This window comes from Marmota flaviventris, chromosome 1, assembly GCF_047511675.1.
Source record: "Marmota flaviventris isolate mMarFla1 chromosome 1, mMarFla1.hap1, whole genome shotgun sequence".
Taxonomy (NCBI): Eukaryota; Metazoa; Chordata; class Mammalia; order Rodentia; family Sciuridae; genus Marmota; species Marmota flaviventris.
In genome coordinates, this window is record NC_092498.1 from 51,208,532 (window position 1) to 51,233,522 (window position 24,991).

A 24,991-nucleotide genomic window follows, 5' to 3' on the forward strand; every position below is an offset into this window, starting at 1 on the left:
GCAAGGAACAGCATTCTCAGTGACATAGTCTCATGAAAGGGCATGGAATGTTTACTAAAGAGTAAAACATACTGGAATAATGTTATATGAGAAGATCTGTGAGGTTGGGGGTGTGTGTGTTTGTGCACATAAAGTCAGAGAGCTAAATTCCTGCCACATTAGGAGGGACACTGAATTTTTTTGCACAAACAGAGGCAGTAGTATTTTTCCTGAAAATTGCATGGGGTTCATACAGATTTTCAAACAGAAATGAGATAATCAGAGATAAGTGGTATAAGAAGAGTTCTGGCAGATCCAAAAGAGATGGATGTAAGGGAAAGAAAAGAATGTTTGCAGGGCACCCATAAAGAATTTTTCCAAAATGTTATTTATAGATTAATTATGGATTTTGATATTCTAAATGATGAAAATGACTAGGAAAATTACCCTCTAAAATCTATTAGTACAGATAATAATTGGCCCCAATACAAAGCTTACACTGATCTCTTTTCAGTAATGTATGTTTAATTCACTCAGTAAATATGTCTCCCTCCAAATGGGGCACTTTGTTTTTATAGTGTGACTGATTTTCTAAGAAAGTTTTTTAAATCATCCTTTTAGACCACTGTCTGATTTGTGTGCAAAGTTTCTTAGTTTTATTTTATCTTGTTTAGCTCAAACACTTTTTTCTTTCATTTAACTTTCAGATATGTAAATTCAGAGAAAATGTGGCGGCAGTGGGGGGACCATGGGGGGCATGGGAAAAGAGATTACAGAAGCAAAAAATCAGAGGATTGTAATGTAACATCTTGAAGCCTAAATTTCTAGTAAGATCTCTGCCACTTATCCTGACCTGTCATCTTGTGCATTAGAAATACAGTGTTGGTGAAGCTAAGTAAGATAGCCTCTTCTTCAGTATAATTGGGATAACATCTACTTTGCCTAACATTAAAGTCCTGTTCAATACAAGATGTTAAAACAAAAAAAGTAACAAGTAGAGACCCTGTCTGTTGTGCAGACTTTAGCCTTCTTGCCATTTCGTACTTTTTCATGTAGTACAGAAATTTTAAGCTGATTAAATGATTTCCCATGGACAGGTACCTCCTGTGATTTAAAGAGCACAGCTGCAGTGAGAATGGATGCAAATGCAGACTCTTGTGGAGCTTCCAGGGTCCCAGATTGCATTTTATGAATACTCTTTATTTTTGCTACAAACTTATTACCACACCCCATACTGGGATTTGACTGTTGGAGCCTCTTCCATATAAAATACATACTTTGATGGTAGCTGGCTTGGAACCATTGAAAAAATAATAATTCAGGTTACTATGGTAATTTATAACTTGCAAACCCTTTGAACATTTATTATTCATCCTGGGAGGTACCCACCATTTTACTGAAATGAAAACTAAAAACCTTAAATGTTAATAACTCACCCACCACCACACAAGTTATACAGACAGAATTGAAAGAACTTTGAGTTCCAAACACAGTATTCTTTCCACAGACCCTTTCTCCTTATCTCTCTTGGTCATGTCACTGTTGTTCAACCAACCTGAAAAGCAAGTTAAATATGAAGATAATTCCTAATTTCAAAAGATTGAACTCTTATAATTCCAATCATCTCATAGAGAGAAGAAATCTCATGCTGACTTTGTGTAAATTCACATCCATTGGGTGTTGAATATTGCAAGTAGTATTAATATTTCACATCTTCTAATCTCTGAGCCAAACTCATATACACACATTGTCATTTCTTTTGTACTTCAGCCCTGAAATGCTTTTATTACAAAAAAAGTACAATTTTAGAAATCTAATAAACTGTCATTTATCTGAAGGACAACACTGTACTGACATAAGTAAAATCTAGAATTGGGATAGCCCAATGATAGCAACCACTTACAAGTTCACTGAGAAAACTTCTAAGTTCTCTCCAAAGGCTTCTGTATTTGTTTGCTTCTATGACCCTGAAGATTACTTTCTTGCCTTCTTTCTAAATTTCCTGGCCTATCTTGATATAGGTTTGGCTGTACATCTTCAGACAAATTCTAATTATTGTTGTCCTCAAAGAAACCTGTGGAACGTACAAATTAACTTCTTATGTGTCCTAAAGCTTGCTAAAATGACCCTTTTCTCCAAAAATAAGATGAATGGACTCAAACTTTAAACACTTACATTGTGGAAATCCAGAGTACATTTAATATTTTCAGAGTCATAATTACCTATAATCCTAAATTTGTATTTCTACTCAATTCTCAGTCTTCATTTATAACTTGAATGCAACCAACTTTGATGAGTTTGGGATACTTTAGTGAGGGTTGACATACAAAGAAAACTAATTCTATATACTTAGCTAAGTAATTTTATATCACGTTTTAGATGACACCAATCATAAAACAAAATACTCTGACCTCTTAATTTTCATGGTTTCACTGGAACTATGATGCTGGGCCTCTTCTGTATCTTTTCTGGCCTCCTTTTCTTTTTTGTTCACTAGCTCTCCAGATATATATTTACATCTCATTTAAGGAAGTTTAATTATCTTTTTATTGCACTTCTTTCGAAATTTGGCTTGGACTTAAATGCTATTTTTTTCTGAGCAAATGGAGGCATATCATTAAAACAGTCTTCAATGACCTAAGTCCTTGTGGGATCCCCTCCCATAAGTATACCTGAGACATTATTTACTTCTAACCAATAGAATATGACAAAGGGTATAGGATAATATTATACTATATGGTCAAGGTATTGTGTAGATGTGATAGCAATCCATGAACTTTAAGCTAATCAGAAGGGAAATTATACCAGTTGGATCTGACTTAATCAGGTTTTCCCTTTAATAAAGTGTCTAGAAATCACACTTGTGCTCTTTTGGACTTGAAAAAGTAAGTCTGTGAATTTTACACTTCAGTGAACTAAATTCTACTAACAGCTCTATGAGTTTGAAAAAGGACCCTGAGCCTTAAATGTGATCCCAGCCCCAGTTAACACCTGAATGAAGCCTGTGAGATTTCAAGCAAAGGACTCAGCTAAGCTACACCCCTACCTCTGATCTGTACAAGTGTGAGGTAATAAATGCATATTGTTTTAAGCTACTTTGTGATGATTTGTTACACAGCAGTAGAAAATAAATACAAGATCTTTTCATAATTCTATGATGATATTAAACCATTTCTTTTCCTTACCACACAACTTTAGAAGACTAGTATGTTTGGAATTCCTGATAGGGCAGATCAATGAAAATCAATCTAATCAGTCATGAAATGAAAAGGTAAACACCTGAGAAATAAAGAGAGTTAATACACAGAAAATTTTGTGATCCCCTCAATAGAAGAATTGTTAAAAACTAGAGTTGATGGAGCATTGATCTCCATCCAAATGAATTGTTAGTACCTTCCATTAAAGTACCACACACCACAAAGCTGAAATAACTAGATTTTTTCCTCCCTTTAGCATGACATAATTCTTACATATGAAAAATAAAACTGCAATAATGTCATAAGAATACTGAAAACCATTCATATTAATGATAATGGACTGGGTTTAAAGGCAGTCATCCACTGAATCCCACTATATGGCTAATGACAGTCACCTCCCAGGTGGGAAACCAGGATTAAGACAGAGTTTACTCATAGAACCTTGTTTCTTCCATAAAATTACATTTGTAAGATCTGTCCTTGTACACATGGGGCATCCATTATTAATTTTAATCATGTCTGAGGTTGCCAGATTTAAATCTTAATTTCAAAGAATAATACATTTTTTAGTATTAGTATAAGTATGTCTTATAAAATGGAACTAGAGATTATATTTTTAATAAGCATTCCAGGTGGTTCTTAGAAACTTTAGACTCTAAAAAAAATGAAATTTTTGTTAGGTTTTGTGCTCAGAACTGGAGATGCGGAAATAATCTGAAGTAGTCTATTCCCTAGAGCATCTCATGGATAAGCAGAAGTGTAGGGGGAAATAATTACCTGATTTTCTTCCCTTCCTTTACTGCCCTGTAAAATATCAGCAATTTCAATTTATTGTTTTTGTTATTAGAGTTTTACAGGATGTCATTATTAGCCCATGACCTCACTTAAATTTTAGAAATATAATCAATGCTTTTTGAACACTCAGAGCTTAGAGTGTCAAGCAATTATTAATGAATCACCTATTTCTTTGTTGTTTTCAAAATATGCTAGTTGCTCTGTCCTACTTTCTCTAAATTGGTTATTATTAAAGATGAAAATGTCTCCAAGCAGGAGCATGCTCAAAGTGTTTTTAACAAGAGATTTTGAAATATTTGATCTGTCAGAAACAGGGATTTCAAAGGTGACAGTCAAGTTCATTCAATTCCCACACACTTGGTGCCATCAGAATTCAGTGCTACTATCTGCACACCAAAAGCAGAAAATATGATATATATGACATAAGAAGAACTTTTTATGTTGACTTGGAAATCATTCTCTTCTTTGAGAATATTCATGTCCTTATTAGAATTGATAGCATCAAAGAGAAGTCTGTAACTAGTATAATCCTACTTCCAACTCCCCTCACCCTGATGGATTTTACTTTCTGCACAATATTAGCTCATAATATACTGTACCATTTACTTGCCAATTACCTTTATTGCATATTTTCTATCTGTCCCCCACATAAACTCCACAGAACATAAACTCTATTGAAGCAGGATTTTTTTTTCTTCTTGACAGATTTGTGTACTAGCACATAAAGTGCAGAAATATTAACTAGCACCTAAGAATATTCATTAAATTTCTTGAATAAATAAGTTAACTCAAAAAGGTACTCTAGCATCATTAGTTCTAAACTCTAAGGGATGAGGCTATTCAAGCACCACTATGCTGGGTTGTCCAGTACTCTAGAAAGCATTTTTAGAGGAAAGTAAAAGCAATGCTTAATATGTATAAATAAAGAAGCAACAGGCCCTGCCTTTGTTAGTTATAGGACAGAATTTATACTGATTCACTTCTATTCTCGGTCCATGGGCTCATCTGACCAATGACAAAACTCTGAAAATATGGTTGGCTTAGGTTAAGAGTAAAGCAGTAGAGAAAGATCAAAACAAAGCATCAGTGGCCCATAGAAGGAACAAGGTCCTGAATTGTCTTCCCTAAAACTTGCCTACAAGAAGGTCACATTTTAAATTATATCTTCTAATTCTATAGGACCTAAGAAGATTCACTGTGTCAAAGTAAAATCCATTTTCAAATATTGTTTTTATATTAGAGGACATATTAGATCCATCAATAAATCTAAAAATGTCATTTTAGGAAAGGAAATTATAATATGCATCTTTTTCACAGTAAGTATTTTTCTAGATGCATATTTTATTTCATGCTTCTTCTCAATCATTTCCTTCCAAACCCTTATGTGTGTGGGGGGGATATGTTTTGGAGATAAAGAGGTGGAGAGCATAATTAAAGCCAGAATAAAGAAGAACATGGATGCTCTACAAATTGGCCCCCAGATAATTACAAAACACCACATTTGCCTGACAGCACATTTCCTTTCCTTGTTCTTTAGTCATAAACACAATATTAAAAACCGCAATAAATCTGTCATTTTAAAGCAGGTATTGTGGCATGCACCTGTAGTCCCAGCTGCTCAGGGGGCAGAGGAAAAAAGAACACTTGAATCCAGGAATTCAAGACCATCCTGAGTGACATAGCAAAATGCTGTCTCTCTAAAACAAAAACAAATCTGCCATTTTAATCGCTCTCCAGCTGTGAAGAAGTGGAAGAAACAGTGAGTATGGTACAGAGTACAACATGGATTTCAGTTCTGTATCTTTCTAGGTCTATTACATGTGTAAATTGCTTAATTCCTCTAAGTCTCTGTTTTCCTCTATTATAAAACTGAGCAATACTTATGAGGTAGAATTCCTGGGAAATCTCCTTAAATGGTCAGGAACATACTGGATCCCTCCATCTGTACAGTGGATTCCACTCCTGCTAACCTCCCAAGGACTTTGTTCCAATTCTTTTTTCTCTCCCCTATTTATATAATCATTCCTTTGTTGCTGCATCATTTCATATATACAATTATATTTTTTTCTCTTTCTCTCCCTAAACACACGCACATTCACTCTTCATTTCAGATCCCCCAACGCCCATCTATTTCTCTCATGTTTTTTGAGAGTAAAAAGGCTCCAACATTCAGGGTCTCTTCCCATTTTCCCCTTAAGACTCCATCAGACTTTTTCTCCACCAGTCTCTCAGCCCTTTGGTGTTGATTTCTCTCCTCTACATCAATAAATCCATTGTTCATTGTCCAACCACATCTCACATCAGTAGCATTTAACCCAACAAGGCTGTCAGTTCCCTCTTCCCTTTTCTCAAAACACTTTTCCTAACTCTGCTCCTAGTTTTCCTCCTGTCTCACAGCCATTCATCCTCCTTTTCTTTTCCACTTTCTCCTTATTTTTCCAATCTCATTATCACAGTCACTGAACCTGTCATCTATCCCAACTCTAATAATTCCTTGGACACACTCCCTCATTCTAGGGATCATGACCACCAACCACTTCTTAATGGTCTCTAAGTTTCTATCTCCTGCAAAAGGTCTCCTTGCTGAACTCATGACTCAAAGACCCATCTCCCCGTGTGATTTCTCTTAGATGTCTTCTCCAACTGGTGCTTTCCAAAATGAAATTATAATCTTCTATGCAAACCTGCTCCTCCCTCAGTCTTTTCCACCTTATTGGAAACTCAGTCCTTCCATTTGCTCAGTTCAAAATATCTCACTGTGATCCTTGATCCCTCTCTTGGGTCCACGCTCCACATTTAAGCCATCAGCAACTTGCCTCATCTTTAATGCAGAGCAGAGCCAGATACTGACCATTTCCTGTTACTACCACTGCTGGTACCCCGTCACCCTCCTACCTTGCCTGACTGGTTTTCCTGCTGCTACTTTGTACCTCTACATTATGGCTGAGCTGTCCTGTTTAGGCATAGGTCAGATTATGTCACTTCTTGGCTTAAATCCTCCAGTTCTTATCTTCCCACTCAGAGTTAAAGCTAAAATTCTTACAATGGCTCACAAGGCCTTATAAGATCTAGCTTCCTGTTATCTCTAAGTTTTCCTTTACTATTGCTACCTTTGTGGATGCACTCCAGGCACAACTGCCTCCTTGCTATTCCAGGAACACTTGAGCACACTCGTGCCTCAGGACAGTTACACCTACTCCTTCCACTTGGAAAGCTGCCCTCCCAGATATTCCTATAGCCCACTCTCAATGCCTTGTAGCTTTGGTTCAAATATCTCCTGAGTGAGCTCTTTCCTGGCTCACTTATTTGAAGTTGCAAACCCTAATCCCTGGGACACCCTACAGAATTTTCCTGCTTTATTTTCTTTGTAGCACATTGATTTCTAACACTATTCAACTTAAAATATTTAATTGTCTTCTTTGTCTATAAGAACGGAGGCTCCATGAGGCCGATAATTTTGGATGTTCTGTTTTCTGCTGTATCACTAATATCCAGAATAGTGCCTAGCATGTAGATAGTACTTTATATATATTTGTTAGCTGACTATTAGACATTAAAAAAGCATTTTATTAAATAAATCAAAAAAGACCATATATTCACTTATATAATTCAGTCCTTACTTATAATTTGAATAAGTGAAATATAAAAATCCTTATATGGTTTTATTCATGCAATTATTCACTAAACATTAAAAGCTAAACTGGAAAGTACAAAGAGAGGAGTTTTTAATTTAGGAAAAGAATAAATATATATGCATAAAAACTATAATAATGTTGTTATATGTTACATAATATTCAAAATTGATTATAATGAGTAGTAATATAAGAAACATTATATCTAAATACAATATTTAGATTGTATTTCATATTTAGATTATATTTAAATAGGTATTTAAATACTTGCCATCTCCAGAGCACTTTAAATTTTAATAATATTGTCACATAGAAAAAATATCCAAAATATGTTTAGAAAAGACAGAAATTCAATAAAATTGGGGCACTCTAGATTAAATTAGATTAAAGAAATTTCTTTGCTGTGGAATTAATCACAGATTAAATTAAGCCACACTGTGTCTCTACAAGAAGGGAAATACCCAGACTTAATTTGATCAAGAAGCCCAGATATTGCTTCTTCATTTAGAATTAGTGTTCTGAGGAACACTGGAGCTCATGGACATAAAATTTTTCATCTTATTCTCAAAAAAATGACTTTTTAAATTCGTGTACAGGTGTATTTATTTAGCAGATGGGGAAATGAGGGTTCAGAGAGTTCATAAGTCATCCAAGGTCACAATCATAGAATAGCACACATAGAATAGCATAGAATATAGGGAGTTTTGATTCCTAATTGAGGAAGTTTCCCATGCTTGCCACAGTGTGTAGTAGAACACTGACTTCCTAGGATCTGTGACTGATTTGTTCTCACAGGTTACGTAGGTGCCTCACTACCATGCCAAGTGTGGAGGAAGCACTCTAGAAGTTTATGTTGAATTAATGAATGTGTGAGCCCATGTCTATACGTGTGTTTGAACATTTGGATGAATGAATGTATGTAATTGTATGATGGAACCAATATTTTGACTATAACACCCTGATTATTTGTAAGTTCATAAAGATTGTTTCTTAAAATTAAGGTAGGTTTGGGGAAAAAATAAGAACAAAAACTGGTAAACAGCTGCTTTATCTTTTTAACTTCAAGTAGAAAACTTTTGTGCCTGGAACCATTATGTACCATCAGTCTATAAAGAAAATGAACAATAAGAGAAAATTCTCAGAATTCTTCCCCGACAGAATTCTCAGTTCTTTAGTCAGATCACTAAGATCTGAGCATTTCCCTTCCTGATTTACATATTTTGCCTACCTCAATTTCAGCTTTTGGAATAGGTTCTATAAGAAACAATAAATATTGAAGTAATTCAAAATATATTACAAATTTCACTGCAAGATATTTCATACTAAATGTTTACTATTTTTAATTGGGGAAATTATAAAATATTTTATACTTTATAGGTACTTAGATTCAGAAAGCTAAAAGTATACTCTGATGACCATATTTAATATTACAAAAGACCTTGAATTTATTCCATACATTAATTTGTGGTCATATGATATATGTATGGATATATATGTATAAATAAAATAAAAAAATATATATACATATATATCCATACATATTCATATAAATCCATCTAAAATATTTTCTAGAAAACCTCCTAAATTAAAGTCATTTGTGATTAGAAAATGTGGAGTTTTTTGTATCATAAAAAATAAAATCATAAAACTAATGTACCACTCTGCTTTTGTGTATTTGTTTATTCTCTATCACTACCATAAAATATATATGAAGCTGGGTAATTTTCTAAAGAGATTTATTTGGCTCACAGTTCTGGAGAATGAAAATCCAAACAGCATGGCATTGGCTCTGGAGGGGGCCCACTGGTTGTATCACCCATGGCAAATGACCATGGCGGGGGACACGTAGGATGGTGAGATCACATCATAAGACAGAAAGCAGAAACACTGGGGAATGGCCAGACTTGCCTTTTTAAAACAATCTTCCAGGAGAACTAACTCAGAGGTCCCATAAGAACCAGTTTAATCCCTTTGAAAGTTTACTCTCAATGCCCTAAAGACCTCCCCCTAGGTCCCGCCTCTTGAAAATTCCACATCATCTTCCAGTACCACCACCCTGGACACCAAACTTTCATACATGAACTGTTGGAGGAGAAACCACATCCAAATGATAGCACTTCAATAAATTTTTCTTTCTTTTTTTTTTAGGTAGCATCTCAGAAATGAAGGTAAAGATAACTTAAAGATAAGATTTCAAGTTGGCTAAATAAAACTCATGCTGAGAATAATAAGAAAAAAAGTGAACTGTATTATTAACTAAACATAGTTGCAAATTAAAATATTGTTATTATTTTAAATAACTATTGTACTTTTAAAAAAGAAAAACAACAATATTGTGGAAATATAGTGTACTCCAAAAACTATGCTATTTCTCCTCTCAAATACAGTCTCCCTCAATTAAGCCATTTGTCAACAAAACGTATAGCTCAAATTTTTTTCAGAAAAATTGAGCATTGCCCCCTTATAATTAGAGAAATACAAAGCTTAGTTAGGAAAAACCCAAACACTGAGAAATTAAGTTAAATAAATCTTACTTATGAACTCCAACAAAGTCACTGGCATGTTTTTTTTAAAATCACCGTTAGTTTTTTTTGTTTGTTTGTTTTCTATTTAAATTGAACAAAAACACAGAGAATAACAATTTCAACATGTGCTTATAATTTTCTTATTCGCTGATATCACAAAACCAGTGATCTCAAGCTAATCCTTTTAAAATATTTACACTCTCCACACCTATCCTGTTGAGGAAAGGTCCTGAGTTCTTCCAAGCATGTCCAGGGCTGACTGTTTGGAATTTTAATGCCTCTTAGTTGATATGGTCCCTGGACTCAAAGCACCATTAGTTTTAAACTTTGCTAATGTAAGGAGCAGTAAGCAATATCCCTGGAGTTTCTGCTGATGTTCTTCAACAAATATGTTTGTTTTTCTTTGACCACTATTCAAAACTAAAATGCACCCAATATCTAGCTTGTTATCTTCATCTAAATATGAATGATTGTTTCCAGAGAAGACAACACAGTGTTGATTAAAGATTATTTTTGCACATCTAAGAAAACAGCTAGCTGTATAGACAGCCTGTATGTAGCCCAGAGGATTAATAAAGACCAATGAGCACTAACGAGGAAGCTAATTTGTTTCCTTCTTATTACTTTTGCTCAGGCATGGGGGCTGCCTAGCCTCAGCAGAAGTCCAGATTAGTGGGATTTAAGTGTTAACCACATATTGCAGCAAAGAGGCAAGAAATAAAAAGAAAGCAGAAAATCACTATGTATACAAATACAGCTTTTGCAAAAGAATGAAAATAAATAATTTATATACAGGGATTTCATATACATCTACTTAAGAATTCAGCATGATAAAACTTCCAATGCAGTAATGTACCATAATTTTTGGCCAAATAAAAAATTTTATATATGCTTTTAAGCACTATATAAATTACATTAAATCTTTTGTTTTCATCAGTTAATAATCGCTTAAAGGCTCTTATAGTATGTATTTCTATCAATAAATAATTCTAAATGACCCATGTTAATTTTTAAAACTCTTTATTTTCTGTGAAACTAATCCATGAATTCTCTTATAACAAATGCTTAAATTTTCTTTAGACTTGTCTTTAACCACAGTCTTCTAGATCACAGATCTTATTTCTTTCTTTCTTTCTTTCTTTCTTTCTTTCTTTCTTTCTTTCTTTCTTTCTTTCTTTCTTTCTTATGGGGACTGAACCAGGGAAACTTTACCACAGAGCTACATTCCCAGCTCTGTTTAAATTTCTTTTTTTTTCTTTTTTCTTTGCTTTGCTTTGAGATGGGGTATTGCTAAGTTGCTTAGAGCCACATTAAGTTGCTGAAGCTGACCTTGAACTTGCTATCCTTCTTCTTCAGCCTCCTGGGTTGCTGGGTAGAACACAGAGTTTTAAATGGTGTATGAGGATAGGTTTTCAGGGCTCTCTGTACTTGTTTTGGGTAAATGAGCATTTTCCTAAAAAATGTCCATCACATTCTCTGAATCCTCAAACATGTCCTTTAAGCAAATCAAAAATCAATATTGAGCATCCTTAAAGCAGTTAAATTTATTTAAACAATGAATTTATGCTCAAGGCAGTAAACTAGAATGATAGAGCTGAGAGCAGAAAAAAGCTCATACTAGCAAAGATAATCTGTTCTTGCCAAGGAAAACCATCACTGCTAATTTTAATGCAGAACAAATCATATTCTACTCACTTATTAATTGGTTTTTCAATATGTCAAATGACTTGGAAAGAATAAAAGCAGAATTGGGGTGTGGGCAGTGACTTGAGTAGGGCCAGCCTCAATCATAAAATATTGTGATATGCCCTCAGGCCAGTTCCTTGACCAGATAAACATCATCTCCCTAACTGAAACAGAATCTACCATAAGTTGGACATGGTATCTCACACATGATAATGTATATTAGCTCCATTCTAGTCTTATTTTTTTGCAATTGCCACAAAAGTGTAAAAACAAGATTGTATTCTCATTCTTATTTGTTTTCCTAGAAGTGACTTTTAGTTATTGGGAAAAGAGTCTGGTGGCTAAATCAATTTTTCTCATATTCAAGAAAAGTACAAGAAAAGGGTAAAAGAAAAAGAAAAAGGGTAAAATAAAAAGATAAAGAAAAGGGTCAGTGCTTCGGGGACTCGCCAAACTTATTTGTATTTTGACCAAATTAGTTTTTGTAAATTGCTAAGAACAAATCAATTGAGCTTGCCTACATTTTATTACTATTTAACTGGGACAGAATTGTGCATACATTTAATAGACTACTGCTAAGTGAAGCAATTTAGAACAGTCCCATATAGTCTGACTTACCCTTTTAATTTGTGAATTGTTTCTAACTATATATAAAAGTTTATGAAAGCTGTTGCCCACAAATACTGCAAGGAAAACTGCTGTTGTTATTTTAATCTTATTTCTAATATGTATGCCCTATTGTTTTTATTTCCTTGAAGACATATATCAGAATAAAGTTATATACATGTAATATATATTATATAATATATATATATATATATATATATGTAATCTCCTATCTTATAAACCTATATGCTAATATGTGTGTGTGTGTGTGTGTGTGTGTAAAGAGAGAAAAAGATACTTACAATGAGAATTGGCTTACATAATTATGAAGGCTAAGAAGTCCCATGATATGCCTTTTGTAAGCTGGTGAGCCAAGAAAGCCAGTGATATAATTCATTCCTAATGGATCCCAATGCCTGAGAACCAGGAGTTCTAATTTCCAAAGACAGTACAAGAAGAATGTCCCAACTCTAAAAGAGAAAGACTGAATTAACCCTTCATCCATCATTTTTTATTTTTCATTTGGCCCTCAATGGATTGGATAGTGCCCACTCATTTGGTCAGAGAAGATCTTCTTTTCAGTCTACAGATTGAAATGGAAACACCATCATAAATACACCCAGAAATAAAATATTACCAGTTATCTGGGCACCCCTCAGCCCAGTGAAATTGACACATAAATTAACCATCATATAATCTGTTTTGTTCTAGTCTCTTGCCTTTGAAATGGCCTAAATGTTTCCACATGCCCCCAAATAAATGCAAATTTAAAATACTATCATTTATTAAGATTTGTCCTATTCATTACTGACTCTAAAATATAATGTGACTCAATTGATTCACCCTAAGAATATTTCATAATGGCAAGCCAACACCCAATGATAGTTTGCCAGCCTGATTCCAATCTTGGCATAAGAAGGACTTACTTGACTTCAACTGTCATGAAAGCATCTCATATTTTATTACTACAGTTCTTTTTATTTTACTGAGATACACAAGAGGATAATCATGAGATAGAAATGGCCAAATTTCATGGAAAAGTCACTTGCTTATAATATGACATATACTGTCTTTCTACAGATGCCAGGATACTTTCAACTATTCTTGCCTCTTTGGACAGAGGTTATATTTGTTTACTGAGGCTATATTGTTTGTTACGGTCATTAAGTTGTGTGAATTAGAACAACTGTTATCACATAAGGTATTTGATTTTCCTTTGTCACCTCTCCAATGTGACTGGATGTCAATACCATCCATGTTATATTTTCTTCATTTTATGTTTAGCCCTCACCAAAGAGTACTAATATATTACTTCCCCAAGAATCTTTTCTATCATTTGCTTGACAATTTCCCACAGATAAAATATTTTCACATACTTGTCTCACATGAAAGCCCTAGCAAGCAGGCAAGCCTGGTGGTGTTGTACAAATTTAACATAGCACAAATGTAATATTAGCTGTTTTCACTTATAGAAAAACTTCTTGATACCAGAAACCTACAGGCACTTTATATTTTATTAAGTCTCATAGGCATATGTTTTATAGTTGAGGACAAAGAGTCTAAGCAATATTTTTCAAGACCAAACAATAAAATTGGGCCAAAACAAGATTTTTTTTAAGAGAGAGAGAGAGATAATTTTTTAATATTTATTTTTTTAACTTTTGGTGGACATAACATCTTTTTTTAAAAATTTTTTTTTAATGTGGTGCTGAGGATGGAACCCAGCACCCTGCGCATGCCAGGCGAGTGTGTTACCCCTTGAGCCACATCCCCAGCACAAAACAAGATTTTTTAGAGCAATACATGTGTCAATATGCACACATATGCAAATGTACATATATTTCATATATGTGTGCATATGTGCATGTGCATATATGTGCATGTATACATGTGTGTGTACACATGTGTATATTTTTATTTGTTCATATATTTATTTATTTACCTACACATACACTCTGGGGTTCATGTAAAATATGGACTAATTTCAAGGACTTTTTAAAAGAATTCCTAGTATCTTTTCCAGTTTATTGGAACTAGAAAGCAGTTAACTTTGACTTCTAATAAGATACATTGTTAGGTGTAATTTAGAACAAATCAAGGTAAGACATTTCCTTTCAGGTGGTCACTAGTCAAAAGAAGGTTGTATAGTAGAAGGAATTTAAAAGGAGCATGTCGCGTTTTTTAAATGGAGACAGTGTCATTCCTATTAATCTAAGGAAGTGATTCAACCTCAGAACCTTGATTTCTTCACATAAAGTGACAGACAGCTGGAGCTCAAGAATAAAATTGCTAAATTTACAAAAATGGCTAGAACTCTTTCAGAGTTTATTGAGGCATGTCTAGTTTGTCCTTGTCTTTTCCTATTGGATACTAGCAGGCAGCATGGCCAAGAATGAAGCAGGACACCACAGAATAGGCAGGACCATGAAGAATGTGAGCAGATCTCATCTGATTGGGACTGACATACAGCAACCTTCCATTCCTTTGAGATTCAGAATATATCCACAATGTCCCACAAGCTAAGAGTGGATCATGCTGATGTGACATTTATATCTGTAAAAAGAAGTAAAGAGGTTACACTGACACAGTATTCAATGGCAATCATGGTGAAAGCTTCTTTCTACCTCTATGTGGATTCAGGTAAAAGAATCGAGATCTCTCAAAGATCTGCTCCCAGTATAATAAGATGTGAAATTTATTAGAAATCCAGGATGATTCTCATGGACTAAAACCCTCCAGTTGAGTCATTTTCAACAACACATTTGCACAAAAATAGTGTGAAAGTTAGAAAAAGTAAATCAAGTTGTCTTATTACATTAAGCATTCTTCATCAGTATATTCATTAGTATTGGTAATATTTGCTATTTTGTTATTATATTCTATGTTCTCCATTGAGATTATATAGCATTAGAAATTCAAAGAAGAAATAGCAACAACTTTTTGGATAACCATAAGTAGTATTTTAAAACATATCAAGTTATTTCCTCTCACTGTTAAAAAATTTCCCACAACATTTTAATGGCATTCTAATGCATTAGATTTCCACAATTCCAAGGGTCAATGAATTTCACATTAAATAACTGTGATGCAGAACATTTTAAAAACTTTTTGATAACTTGTCATTTGTTGTCATTGAAACCAGTCTCTACATGAAACTTGTATTGTCTAAGACAAATGGTGTAATTTAGATGCATTTGGTTGTGTTATTTTTGTAAAGAATTTTAATTCTTTTATTCTTGGAAACATTCAACATTTCTTGTCAGTTCTGCATAAACCCTGGATGCTAGGGTTTTGTGAAAATCCACTCATGTTGAAGACAAGCTGCCTTTTAAGTGGTTCAAATAAATATCAAATTTATTCTAACAACTGACTTTAGTATGTTTCTAAAAGAATTTGATTGCACTGAGTAATACTTTTTGTCTTCCTGGAAGAATTAAGATAAAATAAATATATACCCATTTAATTGCCAATAAAAATTATTACCTACATTCTGAATGATTGTCACCCTTGAATACTCACGTTAACAACTATAATAATGCTGAAAACTCATTGCAAAAGAATTTTCAGATTTCCATGGCATGAACAATGTTTTAGCTAATAGATAGACTTACAGGTAGGTAAGTAGTAAAGTTTCTGAGGTTTTCTTCACCTAAGTGGTTGGCCCTACTGACCTGTTAAAATGCAGAAGTTTAATCCCATTACCTCTTTCAACATAATGGCCATTCATCAAGTACTAGTTAAAATATAAGTACATTGCCTTAGAAACTAAATTAATCTTTAATACATTATCAAATAACTACAGTTTGAAAGGCATGCATTAAGGTTATACATAAGAACTTGCCCTGATGAAGTTTAACATCCAAGGAAAAACAGGGTCAGAGGGTAACCAGTCAAGCAGGTGAAGCTTGAATGTGAGGGAAACCCAGACTTAGCAACAGCCCTGGAACACCAAGTGCTCAGAATGTAAGCTAGTAATAGATTCCGGGACACGTAGGGAGGAGCAATGTCAATGCAGGGGTGAAGGTGAAGCAGATGAACAGCAATCAGCAACAAAATTAGCCAATGAAATATTTACTAAGTGCTTACCAATATAGCACAACTGGTCTTGGTATCTATAAAAATTGGACCTATATGTGACTGTGTCCACAAATAGATTGGTTTATGACATAGCCTTGGACTAGCTTCATACAGGTGACTTAAGGTTGTAATGAGTTTCCTGTGATACATTCAATAGTAAGACATTTTGGATAGAATCCATCGCAGATTTTCCCTTGCTGAATCATACTTTCTCATTTGTTAGAGAGGATCCAGTGTTGAAAATTCACTGCTTAGTCGCTCAAAAATCAAAGATAAGCATTAACAAATCAAGGAGCTACTAAGCTTGAACATGAATTTTAATAGTTGAATTTTTCTTACATTAATGCAAAAATTTTGCATAATTTTCCTGAAATGTTATTTTATATTTTGTTTTCAGTTCTCTGATCCAAAAAAACTCTAATGCTCAAAAATTGCTATGTATTTATATTACATTTGTTTTTAAAAGCATTATTCACTATTGTAAGGATTGATTAAAGACATATTTTCAGTTCCATCAAAAGTAACTTGTTTGCTTTTATGTTACTAATATCCTAGGAGACATGTTATTCTTTGCTCATACCATTAGGTAACTAAGAAACAAATCTTCTTCCTATCTGTCCTTATAAATGACTATATGGCATGCATCTTTGTGCATTTATCTTATACATAAGTTTGATCCTTATCCACATTTTTTCTATTAGTTGGATCATTTCCTCTTATTTTTATCCTGATAAATATATATATATATATATATATATATATATATATATATATATATACACATATATATGTATATATATACATAAATTTCAACATATCCAATTTATTCTTATATATGTATATATATTCTGATATATATATATGTGTGTATATATATTATACACATACATATATAAATTTATACACATAGTGTACATAATTGTTGACATTTAAATAAGAATGTATACTGTATTATGGTTCACATTCAAGATTATTGGTCTATAAATTTGCTAGTAACTACATGTTTAGATTTTGAAGGACAAAATAGAATATACGTACATACATACACACTATATAGACCAATAGATAGATGACAGGTAGATTTGTAATCACCTCACTTTATCACAATTGATACAAAATGATCACTAGATGTAATAGTCATATCTAATATCAATCATGTGAATTTTTATTAAGCAGGTTGTACACAGACCAAACGAGAATGCTAAAGGAGCTTTCTCTTTTCAAACTGGAGGGGGGAGGTGGAATTTTCTTACCATTATTTTTTATGGAAAACAAAGCTACTTTAACTCTTTTCTTATATCTTAACACATTCATATTTGTTAATATTTCAGAAATGAAATAAAAACTGGCATCGTATAGCAAGATTCCCTCTAGGGAAGGAAGCACCCAAACATAAAAGACATTTTATTTATTATAATTTTTATTCTTCTTAGCTTAACCTGAAGACAATATCTAAAATAATAAATGTGTTTTTAGAAGGAAAGTAACTTTGAACATGATTATGACATGCACCTTCAGGACTATAATATGAAGCCTTAATCTGTGCCTATGACTTTGTAAGTACAATAAAACAAAAAAGTATTTTTTAAATTCCTTTTTGATTGTGTCAGTGCTCAATTTTATTTCTATCCTTGCTTATACAACTTTCATATATGAGCAGAAACTAGATTACTTCTTCGAGAAATTATAGGAAGAATAGTATAAATAAGTCTTTACAGGGAAACCAATAAAGGATTTTGCTAATGTTCATAAAAATGAGAGCAAAAGGAAGAGAAGAAGAGTGGGAGACAGAAAAGAGTGAGAGAAGAAAATGAAAATGGTAACATTCACAAAGTCCTGAAGAAAGCAATTCCAAGGCCTGTGGTGAGGGGTTACCCATCAAAGGATTCTTCAAAAGGGAGGAGAGAGCACCCTAAGAATTTTGATGAGTAAAAATTTCCTACCTCATTACACTAGTAACATGATTTTCTCCTTCAGTGCTTGTGGGAGCTTTAAATTGTTCTTTTAATTCGTAAGCTTTGTCAAGTGTGTCATAGGAGAAATTTCTTTACAATTCTTTTGCCTTAAAGGTACTAAAACCTCTCAATCTCTTCTCTCAGATCCACAAATTTATCTTCCAATATGTCTGCACTTTTATCTCTTCCAATTGTTAAATGTTCCTCTTTAGAGAGACCTAACATTCTCAGGCTCATCTTTTGGATCTTTATAATCATGTGCATCTGCTTGTGTGTGTGTGTGTATGTGTGTGTGTGTGTACGTACACATGCTTACAAAAGCATACATTTTCTTTTTCTCTCTTTTTTCCCTCCATTCAGACAGAAACTTTTTTGTTTCTACTGCAATCCTGAATTTAGTCTTTTACAGTTCGAATTCTAATTTCTACTGCTTGCCAACTTGACTTTAATTAGGCAATTGCTCTTTGGTTTTCTTGCAACTCTTTCAAAGATATTTTATCCAATTGCCCTTTTATTTTAAACTCTTCAAATGACTTTCTGTATTTTTGAATGAAGGAGCATTGCCCCCTCGGTCTTCCTAAAAGCATGAAAACAATGTGTTCTCTTCTGTCCAGGACAGTGGCCACAATACACGCATGGCTCTAAGGCCCTTGAAATGTGGATGGTGGGATTGAAGAAATGAATTTTTTAATTTTCCTCAATTTTAGTTCATTTCAATTTAAACAATTACATGTAGACTGAACAAATGTCAAACATATGCTTTCTCGATTACTAATAATGTTGTAAAAAATACCTCTCTTAGGACTCTGTTAGTGATTTGTAGAATTATGCTCTTATGTTGCTTTTCCTAGATTATATTCTCAGCCACAGCTGAATTTTAGTGGAGCTTCTACATTGGATATTTCTATTTGATCATTCTGGAATACAAAGAAGTTTTCTAGATTTAGCTTGCCAAGAGAGAAGTATATAATTTTTGTTTGTTTTTGCTTTGTTCTGTCCTTATAAAAGTTGGAATCTTATCAGGCTAACTGCAATTAAAGGTAAAGCTGAGTATAATGGGACAGTACTTAATCCAGTTTCAGTCGCCTCAATTCAGTCTGCAATTTGCTAAGAACCAGTTATGCATAAGAATCTTAATCATTATCATGAATACTTATCATTAATACTCAAACCTATGAAGTGTATGAAGATTACAAATTCTAATATATGGAGATTCTTCAAGTTTCTACTCTTCTCCATAATAACTAATAGTTGTGTAATGAGCAGTATTTTGGGATCAAGCCTCCCAGGATACGATGTATCATTTTTGGTTCATCTCTCCATTTCCACATCCCACCACCTACTTTGCTATTTTTTGGGAGTCAGAACCTAATAGCTACTGAGTCATTCGGACATAATCCTAGTATTTTTTTCTTGTCTTCTAACATGGTAAGTTTTCCAAAGTTCATATGGATGATTCCCGACTCAATTTGGAATCACTAATTCTCTAAAGAGCCCTGATTTCTTTTAGTGAAAATTGGTGATTGAGGTGTTCTTAGATATATTCACTCATTTTCTGCCTTTTTTAGTAAACAGAACTAGATATAATTACTCTTTTGCTTTGTTCCACATTAAAAACACAGTGGCCATTACAACATCTTATACTACTGTCATTATTATGCTCTTTTGAATTTAAGATGTCATACTAGAATTGTATGGTCATTGCTTCATTTTAAAGTCACATGGAATAGTCCCCATCTGCAATGCTATGTTACCACTGGGTATACAATTGGTTCTATATGTTTGATTTACTGTATTCAGTCGTTCTTTAAAAATTTTTATTTTATTTCATAATATGACAAATATAATAACTTGAGAAAAATATAAATGTTAGTCTATACAGCTATAAATCAATAAATGAATAAATATGTGAGAAGACAAAGTCCTTTTTTATATTATGGTGTCAATTAATAATGAAGAAAAGTTTGCAACCAGAAAATTGACACTTGGTATCATCACAGTAACATTAAACTCATGCATTGAATATCAATAGACTCTATAGCTAGAGGTTTGAGAAATAGAATTTTGGCATAGTCTCAAAGTATCTTCCCAAATAAAAATCTTAGTAATTATAAAAGGGAAAGAAGTAGTTTTCCAGTGGAAAACCTGGCAGATAAACCACCTTAATCAAGTGATCTAATTTACAACCACCATAATGACAACATCATGGGCAATATGATAAAGAGGCCAAGGAAAGAACACAGTATCACTTTTGTAATATTTCAGCCAAAACAACACAATCTGTGTCTTATGAGAAAACATTAGGCAAACCCAAATTGAGAATAACAAACAAAACAATTGGCCAGTCATCTCAAATATATGTTAAGATTATGAAAATAAGGGAAGAACTGAAGAATATTGTTGAGGTAAAGGAATAGAAAGACATAACACCTGAATGCTATGCATGCTCCTAGATTGGATTCTGCTATAATGAATATGAGTGAAACAATTAAGACAGTTGAATTGGGTCTCTGGACATAGGACATATGGCTGGTCCTTATGTTAACTTCACGAATTAAGTTTGAAATTGATTTTTAAACTTAATATACACACACACATACACATACATACAAAATAACCCAGTCAATAAGTGGGCAAAGGAACTGAACAGACACTTCACAGAAGAAATATAATCAGTCAACAAATATATGAAAAAATGTTGAACATCACTAGCAACCAGAGAAATGCAAATTAAACTATACTGAGATTTCATCGCACTTCAGTCAAAATGGCAATTATTAAGAATACAAGTAAAAATAAATGTTGGTGAAGATGTGGGAAGAATGTTACACACATACATCACTGGTGGGACTGAAAACTGCCTCAAACATGCTGGAAAGCAGTATGGAGATTCCTCAGAAAACCTGAAATGGAACCACCATTTGACCCAGTTATCCTACTCCTTGGATATGCCCAAAGGACTTAAAATCAGCATACTATAGTGACACAGCCACATCAATGTTTATACCAGCTCAATTCACAATAGCTAAGCTATGGAACCACCTGAGGTGCCCTTCAACAGATGAATGGATAAAGAAAATGTGTTACATATACATAATGGAATATTACTCAGCCATAAAGAAGAATGAAATTATGGCACTTGCTGGTAAGTGGATGGAACTGGACACTATCATGCCACGTGAAATAAGCTAATTGCATAACACCAAAGGCTGAATGTTCTCTCTCTCTGATATATGGATGACTCACAATAGGGATGGCGGGGGGGAGTGGAGGTTCACTGAATTGGATGAGAGGAGTGGGAGGAAGGGAGGCGGATTGGATTGGGAGTGGGAAAGACAGAATGAATTGGACGTAACATTCCTATGTTCATATATGAATACATGAGGAGTGTAATTCCACTTCATGTACAACCAAGAATGAGAAGTTATACTCTAATGTATGTATGATGTGTCCAAAGACATTCTACTGTCATGTATAACTAAAAAGAACAAATAAAAACTTTTAAAAAGGAAATTGATTTTTAAAAACTTCATGACTTGGAAGTAAAATCTACAATGCTTTATTTTCTTTTAATTTCAACTTTGGATAAATATTTGGGTAGAAATTTGAGATATTGCTCAGCAAGAAGCCAATTTTAAAACAGAAACTGAGTTATATAAACAACATTATTTCAGAAATTTATCTTTTGTACCAAAAAAGATCTATCTCTATTTTAAAAATCACACTTCTTTCACTTTTTTCACTTATTTGACATAAATCATATAGATTTATTGCTTATGATATATTATTTTAATATATGCATACTGTTGTGGTATAGTTAAACCAAACTAATTAACATATTCATTAACTCACATACTTAGCAATGTTTGTTGATAAGAACACAAAATGTACTCTCTTAGCAATTTTCAAAAACATAATATTTTAATATACACATCATGTAATAAAATAAAACTCTTCAATTAATTTAGTCTACTGTCTTTCCAATTTCCCGGCCCAAGCCTCAGTAACTATCAATCATCTAGTCTATATTTGTCTTTCTGTGATTATCTTATTACATTTAACAATATCTTCTAAAATCATCCATGCCATTGCAAATGTCAGGATTTTCCTTTGTTTTCATAGCAAAATGGCAATCCATTGTGTATATATGTATATATACCACATTTTCTTCATCCACCCATCCCTTGATAGACACCTATGTTGCTTCCCTATCTTGGCTATTATTATGAATAATGCTGCTGTAAATATAGGAATAAGGGTCTGTCTTTGACCTATTGACGTCAACTCGTTTGGCTGTCTATCCAGAAGTAAAATCACTGTATCAAAAGGTAGTTCCACCTTTGGTTTTCAAGGTATCTCCAAACCATATTTTATGATGGCTATAATTTACATTCACAACAACAATGTGCAAGCATCTCCTCCTCTCTCCATCATCACCAGGGCTTATGTTTTGTCTCTTTGATAAGATCCACTTTAACTGGTGTAAGGAGGTAACTCACTGTAGTTCTTTTATTTATTTATTTATTTATTTATTTTAGAGAGAGAGAGAATTTTAATATTTATTTTTTAGTTTTTGGCGGACACAACATCTTTGTTTGTATGTGGTGCTGAGGATTGAACCCGGGCCGCACGCATGCCAGACAAACGCGCTACCCCACTTGAGCCACATCTCTAGCCCTCACTGTAGTTCTTATTAGTGTTCTCACTATAGTTCCACATTTTTTTGGTGAATAGTGATATCGAGTATTTTTTCATGTACCTATTAGCCATATTTATGCCCATTTTTTTCTGAAAAATGTTCGTTCAGTCCCATTTCCCTTTTTTAAATCAGATTATTTGTTTCTTACATTGGGTTGTTATGTGAATTTTTCATCAGAGGTATGAGCAAACCTTATGTTTCTAGAAAAGGGCATCTGTGACTAAATAAATATATATATATATATATATAATAAATATATATATATATAATAAATATATATATATAATAAATATATATATATATAATAAATATATATATATATAATAAATATATATATATAATAAATATATATATATATAATAAATATATATATATATAATAAATATATATATATATATATATATATAATAAAAAGGGTGGCTTTCATATTTGCTAACATATAACATATAACACCCTTTTTATTATACATAAGCCACTGACAAAGAGAATTTCAAACAGTATTACAGAAGTCCCAACAATTCAAATCAAGGAAAATTAAATTGAACTGTATTTTGGGTATGAATTTAAAAAGAATCAGAATTAAAACTTTTCCATTTACTAAAGAATTGATGCAATTCTGGAAATACCTTTAATTTTCAATGATTTACAAAGGCAAAAATAATATAGTTTCAGCTATCCAGACCCCTGAAAAATAATATTTTCAAGCAAATAAACATATTTTGAACCAATAATGTTCCCCAATGAGTCAGTTAAGTCACCCTCCCAACCTATGGCATTAATGACATCAATATTAATCCATTCATTAACCTGCCCAAGGATATTATGTTATTGAATTCTCTCTTCTCTGAGCACTTATTCTGTTGCTCAGCTCTTCTTAAAATGATAAGAATGTTCATGTCAAAATTTGAAGATTTTTTTTCTATCTAGAATTTTGAGTTGATTAAAATCTTAAGATAAATAATCATAAAAGTGACCTGTGGTCTTTCTGAGATTGACCCTCATTTATTCATTGACACTTGAAGTCCCTCTTTTCTACTCACTTCGTGTTTAATTCATCTTTTCTTACTTATTCATCATAAAATTTTCTATTAATTTATATTTGTTTTCTTCTAATTGCTTCCCTAGATTTAACTGTAATTTACTTATGTTTTCATAGAATGCCACAAAAACCAGAAACATAAAGGAAAATAATATAATGATTTAACCATTTATATTGAACTAAATCCCAAAACTCCTTGAGAGATTTATTTTATGGGCTTATCCTTCCTAGCCAGAGACCTCTGGGTAAAGTAATTGAACTGATTTTGTTTCATTTTCATTTTAATAGATTTGAAATACAGAGTTTCCAACTAAGGGATTTGCTTACATTGAACTAACTCCAGTTACAGAATATTAAATTAAAAACTCAGAAATGCTTAAAAGTGGAAGTAATTCTTTTAAGACTTAACTCTAAAAACTGAATAATACATTTAAAGTTTTTCTGTTCAAAGGAAACATGTACAAGACTTGGATTCAGACTTCTTGAGTTGTGTCTCAGGTAAGCTAAATAACCACAGGAGGAAAAGAATAACTGCAAAGTTCCTTGCCAATGAAATAATGATAATGAAAATGTCAGGGTGGGCATGGTGGTGTATGCCTGTGACACCAGCTACTTAGGAGACTGAGGCAGGAGGATCACCAGCTAGCCTGGCAGCTCAGTGAGACCCCATGGCTCAGTGGTAGAGTGCCCCTGAGTCACTCCCTAGTACTGCAACAAACAAGAAGAACTATATATGTAAATTTTTGTTGTGCATTGCTTTTTTAGAAATTATCATGGAATATCATTTGACTGTGTCCAATC